General features: G+C 36.9%; 1 non-coding gene across 1 annotated transcript; it reads right to left on the reverse strand.

Moving 5' to 3' along the window:
• Positions 1-3,931: 3,931 nt before the first annotated feature.
• Positions 3,932-4,038, reverse strand: LOC121216983 (small nucleolar RNA R71). The gene has a single exon (XR_005913186.1). It is a non-coding gene; the product is annotated as a small nucleolar RNA R71 (small nucleolar RNA).
• Positions 4,039-9,195: the final 5,157 nt, after the last annotated feature.

The raw sequence follows: 9,195 nt of genomic DNA on the forward strand, positions 1-9,195 counted from the left end.
CATTTATCTGTTCATCTAGGTAGTACGAAAATGTATAATGATCTGAAACAACATTACTGGTGGTCTAGAATGAAAAGAGATATTTCTAGCTTTATTTCTAAATGTTTAATTTGTTAGCAAGTTAAAGCTGACCATCAGGTTCCATCTGGGTTGATACAACTGATTATGATTCTCGAATGGAAATGGGATAGAGTGATAATGGACTTTGTTTCGGGTTTGCCTTTATCTCCGAGAAAGAAAGATACAATTTGGGTTGTAGTTGATCAATTGATGAAATCAGCCCATTTTATTGTGACACGATTCGATTACTCACTTGATAAGTTAGCTAAGTTATATATTTCAGATATTGTGAGAATACATGGTGGGCCATCATCTATTGTGTCAGATAGAGATCCAAGGTTCACATCGCGATTTTGGAAAAAATTGAAAGATGGTTTGGGTACGAAATTGTACTTCAGTACTGCATTTCGCCAGCAAATGGATGGTCAATCCAAGCGGATTATTCAAATACTCGAGGAAATATTGAGATGTTGTATTCTTGAGTTTGAAGGTTGGTGGGAACAATATTTGCCTTTGATTGAATTCGCTTACAATAATAATTTTCAATCGAGTATTAATGTATAATGATCTGAAACAACATTACTGGTGGTCTAGAATGAAAAGAGATATTTCTAGCTTTATTTCTAAATGTTTAATTTGTTAGCAAGTTAAAGCTGACCATCAGGTTCCATCTGGGTTGATACAACTGATTATGATTCTCGAATGGAAATGGGATAGAGTGATAATGGACTTTGTTTCGGGTTTGCCTTTATCTCCGAGAAAGAAAGATACAATTTGGGTTGTAGTTGATCAATTGATGAAATCAGCCCATTTTATTGTGACACGATTCGATTACTCACTTGATAAGTTAGCTAAGTTATATATTTCAGATATTGTGAGAATACATGGTGGGCCATCATCTATTGTGTCAGATAGAGATCCAAGGTTCACATCGTGATTTTGGAAAAAATTGAAAGATGATTTGGGTACGAAATTGTACTTCAGTACTGCATTTCGCCAGCAAATGGATGGTCAATCCAAGCGGATTATTCAAATACTCGAGGAAATATTGAGATGTTGTATTCTTGAGTTTGAAGGTTGGTGGGAACAATATTTGCCTTTGATTGAATTCTCTTACAATAATAATTTTCAATCGAGTATTAAAATGGCACCGTATGAAGCCTTATATGGCCGCAAATGTCGTACACCTCTGTATTGGACTGAGTTCAGCAAGAATAAGTTGATTTGATAAAAGAAACCGAATAGAAAGTAAAAGTAATTCGAAATAGTTTGAAAGCAGCTTTCGATCGTCAAAAATCATATACGGATTTTAAAAGAAAAGATATTGAATTTGAGATCGGTGACAAATTATTTTTGAAAGTATCTCTTTGGAAGAAAGTACTTCAGTTTGGTAGAAAAGGTAAATTGAGAGTGAGGTTTATCGGGCCATATGAAATTATCAAGCGTATTAGACTAGTTGCATATAAATTGTTGTTGCCACCAGAGCTAGAAAAGATTCACAATGTATTTCACGTATCGATGCTTCAATGATACAGATCTGATCTTTCGTATGTAATTCCCCCGTTTGAGATTGAGATTCATTCTGATATGATCTACAATGAAAAACTAATTCTTATCTTAGGTTGTGAGGTTAAATAATTGTGAAATAAGAAAATTATGTTAGTTAAAGTGATATGGCATTAACACAGTGTTGAAGAGGCTACGTGGGAGCCCGAAGATGCTATGAGACAACAATATCTAAACATATTTGATGGTAATTGATAAACCGCAATTTATACATATTTTTATCCCATGCTTAGCACATTTATGGATGATTTCTCCTTAGATTAGGTGAATTTGATGCTCTTAATCCTTTAATTTCATGTTTTATACTTAGGTGAGCATAGAAAAGTAAAAAGAGCGAGAAATGAGCTGAAAATGGAGAAAATGGACCAACATGTGAAATCAACACGGCCTGGACTTTTGTACACGGGCAAACCACACGCCCGTGTCTTTTAGAAGAATCAAGCATGACTTACACGGGTAGACCACACGCCCGTGTCTATTTAACAGCCTTAAACACGGATTGAAGAAATTGAACATGGACGTGTCACACAGGCATGTCCCTATGAAGCCCAAGTTTAGTCCTATTCGGAAAAGGCCACTCTTGAGGGCATTTAGACATTCTAAAGCCTATTTAAACGCACTAGAGGAGGATTAGAGGACACACGCGGAGTAAGAGGCAAGGAATTACTCGAAGAAAGCCGATAGATCCATCTCAGAAGCCAGATTCACCTTCAAGACTGAAGATCTCCCTTCAATTCCCCTCAAGAGTTCTTGGGTTTTCTTTTATGTTTTGTTATCATTATTCTTTTGAGATGTTTTCTTTCATAAATATGAACTAAAACCCCTAAATACCTAAAGGGAATAAAACCTAATACGGATCTTGTTATTATTATTTGAATTGTATTATAAATATTTGACTTGTTCTTAATTATGTGTTCTTAATTCTTGCTTTAATATTCCAGGATATTGACTCAAGTATTGATGTGCTTATTTAGAGGAGAAAAAGTCCCTGTCTAAGAGTAGACCTAGCATAATTGAGAAGAGATGATTGCACGCCTAGAGATAGGGTGACAAGATTTTACTGGATTAGGGTGAAACCTATAAGGGAATCCATAGATCGAGTTAATGCAACACTAGGGAGCTAATTAGAAAGAGATTTCAATTAATCAACCTAGTGTTAGATGTTGTTAGTCTCAAGAGAGATAATAATATAAATTAGGGATTTCTACAGGTCAAGTCAAATGAATAAATCGTCTGATGCAGAGTCAAATAACAAGTGAAGCTTAGGTGGATTTTTCCTTAGGTATTGTCCAAATCATTCAATTTTCCCAAAAGTTATTTCCCCAATTCACTTTCTGTGCATTCTTAGTTTAGCAATTAGTTTAGATAAAACAAACCCTTTATTTTTAGGCTAAAAAATAAAGAGAAAGTTAATACTAGCACTCTTGGTTCCTTTAGGTTCGACACTCCAGTCTTGCCATAAACTATATTACTGTTCGATAAGGTGCGCTTGCCTTTGTCGTGATAATAGTTAGTTTTCAAGAACGGTTAATTATAAATTTTTTTTAAAACTTATTACTGTTCAAATCATCAAGATCATGTTTTTGGCGCCGCTGCTGGGGAACTAAGATATTAGGAACACTCAATTTTTATTACTTTCGCCATTTTACTTTTATTGCAATTTAAAATTTTATTTTCTTTTCTAATTTTTCGTTTATTCGCTTCTGGTAGGTTTTTATAGTGTATGACTAGAAGAAACCCATCGGGACCATTGCTTTTTGATAGTGAGATCGATCACACAGCTCGCAGAAATTGAACAGAAATAAGGTGAAGCCTAAGATACACAGAGGAAGATCAAGAAGACGATATCCACACCTCAACCGAGGAGATGGCTGAAAATCAGGAAACCCCGTTACCTCCTACGATTGCTACTGATCTAGTAAATCAAAATCCTACTCCACACACAATGTATGATTATACTAAATTGAATTTAACAGGGACTAAGTCAAGTATAGTTAGACCTGCTATTGCTGCAAATAATTTTGAACTGAAATGTAACACAATTGAAATGATACAGCAATTTGTTCAGTTTGATGGTTTGCAAGATGAGGATCCAAATAATCACTTGGCAAATTTTCTAGAGTTTTGCGACACTTTTAAAATCAATAGCATTTCTGATGATGCCATTCACTATCGGTTATTCCCCTTTTCATTAAGGAACAAAGCCAAACAGTGGTTGAACTCATTACCATGAGGGTCAATCACTATTTGGTAACAAATAACCGGAAATTTTTTACTTAAATATTTTTTGTCGGCTAAAATAGCTAAGTTAAGGAATGACATCTCTTCTTTTGTGCAGATGGATCTAGAAACACTCTACGATGCATGGGAGAGATACAAGGATCTGTTGAAAAGGTGCCCTCACCATGGATCACCACTCTGGCTACAAGTTCAAACTTTTCACAATGGCCTAAATCCTTCGACTAGACAGATGGTTGACGCAGTCGCTGGTGGGACTATCAATATAGCAAGTCATGAGGACAAAGCCAACGAAAGCAGCCGGTGTATTTAATGCCAATTCAATCACCATGCTCTCTAATTAGGTAAAACTTTTGAATAAAAAATTGATGGTTTACTTAGCTCTTCACAGGTACACCCAGTAATGCAATGCAATACAAGTGGAGGTGGAACGAGCAATTCAGAATACCTACCTTATGGCCACAACTTGGAACACGAGCAACTAAATTTAATGGGTAATAATCTTTGACCTCAAAATAATCATTATAATAACACTTACAATGCAGGTTGGAGGAACCACCTAAATTTCTCATGGGAAGGCCAAGGAAATCAGAGACCACAACATCCTCCAGGCTTCCAACAACAACTTTACCAGCAAGAGAAAAATTCGAACCTTGAGGAGATGATTTCAAAATTTATTTCAGTAGCAGAAACCCGTTTCTAGAACACTAAAACTACACTTAAAAATCAGCAAGCGTCGATCCAAGGACTCGAGAATCAAATTAAGGAGCTGGCTAAGATGATTTCAGAAAGACCACTAGGAAGTTTACCTAGTAACACCAAACACAATCCAAAAGAGCATGTAAAAGCAGTTACACTAAGGAGTGGGAAGGTGTTAGTTGAATCCGACAAGAAGCCACCACAAAAAGCTAAAAGAGACAAAAGAGAGGAGGAAAAACCCGAAAACAATAACAATCGAATGCCAAAGGAATATAAACCACCAATCCCATATCCAGCAAAGTTGAAGAAAGACCGCATGGATACACAATTCGGTAAATTTCTTGAACTTTTTAAACAACTACATATTAACTTACCTTTTGTCGAAGCTATATCGCAGATGCCTACATATGCAAAATTTTTAAAGGAGCTTCTAACAAACAAAAGGATGTTTGAAGACTTATCTACAGTGGAACTTAATGAGGAGTGCTCGGTCATACTCCAAAATAAACTGGCAACCAAACTGAAAGACCCAGGATGTTTTACTATTTCCTGCTTAATTGGTAGTTTGAATATTAATAAGGCACTAGCTGATTTAGGCGCTATCATTAATTTGATGCCATATAAAATGTTTAAACAACTTGGTCTTGGGGAACCTAAACTCACTAGGATGAGTATTCAATTAGCTGATAGATCTGTTAAATATCCTAGGGGAATTATAGAGGATGTACTTGTAAAAGTAGATAAATTTATATTCCCTGTTGATTTCGTTGTGCTAGACATGGATGAGGATGTTGAAGTGCCTTTAATCTTAGGTCGTCCATTTTTAGCCACTGCTGTGGCTGTTATTGATGTGGGTGATGGTAAATTGGTACTTAGAGTAGGTGACGAAGAGATTATCTTTAAAATTTATGATGCCATGAGATTTTCTAGGGAACATGATGACTCATGTTATTTTATTGACTCTATTGATCATGCTACTCAAGATTCTTTTCAAGAAATCATACATAAAGACACATTGGAACTATGTCTTGCCCAAAGAGAGGAGGGGGATGATAATTTTGAGATAGTAACTGAATTGAATTTCAATGAACCTTCCCCAAGACCAGTAGAATATGAGGGTATTAAGGTAAATGATGAACTTAAGCAAAAACCCTCTATTGAAGAACCTCCCAAACTGGAACTTAAACAATTACCGAATCACTTGCAATATGCATTCCTAGGAAATAACTCTACATTACCGTTAATTATTACGTCTAACTTGCAACCCAAAGAGAAAGAGAAATTACTCCAATTCTTAAGAGAGCATAAAAGGGCCATAGCTTGGAAAATTTCTGACGTTAAAAGGATCAGCCCTTCTTTTTGCACCCACAAAATTTTAATGGAAGATGAATATAAGCCATGCGTGCAAGCCCAAAGATGACTGAACCCTAACATGAAGGAAGTTGTTAAAGCTAAGATAATTAAACTCCTAGATGCTAGAATTATTTATCCTATTTCTGACAGTTCTTAGGTAAGTCTAGTGCAGGTTGTTCCTAAGAAAGGAGGCATGACTGTTGTAACCAATGAGAAGAATGAATTAATCCCAACAAGGACAGTCACAGGTTGTAGAGTTTGCATTGATTATAGGAAGCTAAATGATGCCACGAGAAAAGATCACTTCCCCCTTCTATTCATTGACCAAATGTTGGAAAGATTGTTAGGGCACATGTACTACTGCTTTTTAGACGGACTTTCTGGCTATTTTCAAATCCCAATAGCTCCTGAAGATCAAGAAAAGACAACATTTACATGTCTATACGGTACGTTTGCTTATCATGGAATGCCTTTTGGATTATGTAATGCTCCTGCTACTTTTCAGTGCTGCATGATGGCCATCTTTGATGAACTCGTAGAAGACGTCATGGAGGTATTTATGGATGATTTCTTGGTTTTTGGTAACTCTTTCCATCCTTGCCTTAAAAATTTAAAATGAGTGTTGATAAGATGTGAGGAAACAAACCTTGTGCTTAACTGGGAAAAATGTCACTTTATGGTTCAAGAAGGTATTGTTTAAGACATAAAATTTCTAGTAAAGGGATTGAGGTTGATAAATCTAAAATTGAAACCATTGAAAAACTACCTCCCCCTAATTTGGTTAAGGCTATTAGAAGCTTTTTAGGACATGATGGGTTTTATAGAAGATTTATTGAAGACTTTTCTAATATAGCTAAGCCTTTGACTAAATTACTAGAAAAAGATGTGCCTTTTAATTTCGACCATGAATGTTTAGAACCATTTAATACTTTAAAGGATAAACTAACTAAAGCTCCAATTATAATTGCACCTGATTGGAATTCACCTTTTGAACTAATGTGTGATGCGAGTGATTTTGCAGTAGGTGCAGTTTTAGGACAGCGAAGAGATAAACATTTTCAACCTATCTATTATGCTAGCAAAACTTTGACAGCCGCACAAGAAAACTACACCCCTATGGAGAAAGAGCTGCTAGCTATCATTTTTGCATTCGATAAATTTAGGCCATATCTAATATTGTCTAAAGTTGTCGTTTATACTGACCATTCTGCTCCTTGCTACCTTTTGACTAAAACTGATGCAAAACCTCGACTCATTCGATGGATTTTATTATTCCAGGAATTTGACTTGGAGATTAAGGATAAGAAAGGAGCTAAAAATCTCACGGCTGACCATCTCTCCAGGCTTGAAAATTTATGTACCAAAGAGCTAGATGACGTTAAAATAAATGATTCATTCCCTGAAGAATAATTTTTTTGCTATATCTGATTCTGAGGTACCTTGGTTTACAGACATTACAAATTTTTTAGCCACTAACATTATCCTAAAAGGGTTGACACATCAGCAAAAGAAGCGATTCTTTACTGATGTGAAAAAACTACTTTTGGGAAGACCTTTTTCTTTTCCTTATATGTGTAGATCAAGTCGTTAGGAGATGCGTTACAAGGACAGAAGCATTGAAGATCTTGGAACATTGCCACTCAAGACCGACTGGAGGACATTACAGTGGAAATAAGACCGCACATAAAATCCTCGAATCAGGTTTTTATTGGCCCATTCTATTCAAAGACGCCAACAGGTATGTTACTTCTTGTCACAAATGCCAACGGACAGGTAATATTGCCAAACGTGATAAAATGCCTTAGAAATATATGCTCACGTGTGAAATATTTGACGTTTGGGGTATCGACTGCATGGGACCATTCCCTAGTTCATTTGGGAATAAGTACATCTTAGTTGCTGTTGATTACATGTCCAAATGGGTTGAAGCCCTAGCTTTACCTACTAATGATGCTAGAGTAATAGTACGATTCTTTAAAAAACTCTTCTCTCGATTTGGAACACCTAGAGTAATTATCAGTGATAGGGGTACTCATTTTTGTAACGCCCAATTTGACAAGACCCTTAAGAAATACGGTGTTCACCACAAAACAGCCACCCCTTACCACCCTCAAACAAGTGGCCAAGTCAAAGTAGCAAACCAAAAGCTTAAACGTATCCTAGAAAAGATAGTAGAGTTAAACAGGAAGGATTGGGCGATGACAGTAGTTGATGCTTTATGGGCTTATAGAACCGCTTTTAAGACCCCCATAGGAACATCACTTACAAACTTGTTTATGGAAAAAGTTGTCATCTACCATTTGAGTTAGAACACAAGGCATTCTGGGCTATAATATGAGTGGCGAACCAATGCATATGAGAATTCACGCCTATACAAGGAAGCAACGAAGCGCCACCACGACGCTCATTTAAAACAACGCAAGCAATTTGAAGTGGGAGATCTTGTCCTGTTGTATAACTCGAGGCTCATATTGTTCCCAGGGAAGCTTAAATCATGATGGTTAGGTCCTTTCCTAGTCTAAAATGTCTTTCCATATCGCACAATAGAGGTAAGTCACCCATCACAAGGCACTTTCAAGGTAAATGGACATCGCCTAAAATTTTACAACGGTGAGAATTTCAAAGATGATAGAGAGGAGCTACGGCTCCACGAACTCCCCTAAATATACCCACAAGGTATAGTCGAGCTTAAACTCTAAATAAGTGCTTCTTGGGAGGCAACCCAAGCACTAACCTCACTAAATAAGGTTTAATTTTTCTTTAACTATTCATAGTATAATTGCAGGAAATGTTGACATTTGATAAGGGCAATCACGGCCAAACCCACGGGTATGCCTTAAGCCGTGCTCATACCACGGGCAGAGACACGGCTGTGCAATACGGCCGTGTGAAAGCAGAGCAAAATTTTTCCCAAAACACAAGATTTGATAATTGCCACGACCGTGCGACATAGCCGTGGGCAATCCTGCCAAATCAACACGGGCGTACAACACGACAGTGTCTATAAATCGTGGTCGAAACTGAGAAATTAGCATGGGCGTAGGCACATAAACACGAGCGCGGGAGAAGTGACCGAATTAACACGGGCAGTTAGTACGCCTATGCCCACCTCCCATGGATAAAACTGACAAATTAACACGGGTGTGCAACACACCCGTGCCTACCACCCGTGGTTGAAACTGTCAAAATGACACGGCCATGTGCACCAATATGTCCCGAGAGACACGGGCATGCGTTTTTTACTATTATTTTTATTTTTATCTTTGTTTCTATTTTCAT

Source organism: Gossypium hirsutum, chromosome A02 (assembly GCF_007990345.1).
Source record: "Gossypium hirsutum isolate 1008001.06 chromosome A02, Gossypium_hirsutum_v2.1, whole genome shotgun sequence".
NCBI lineage: Eukaryota > Viridiplantae > Streptophyta > Magnoliopsida > Malvales > Malvaceae > Gossypium > Gossypium hirsutum.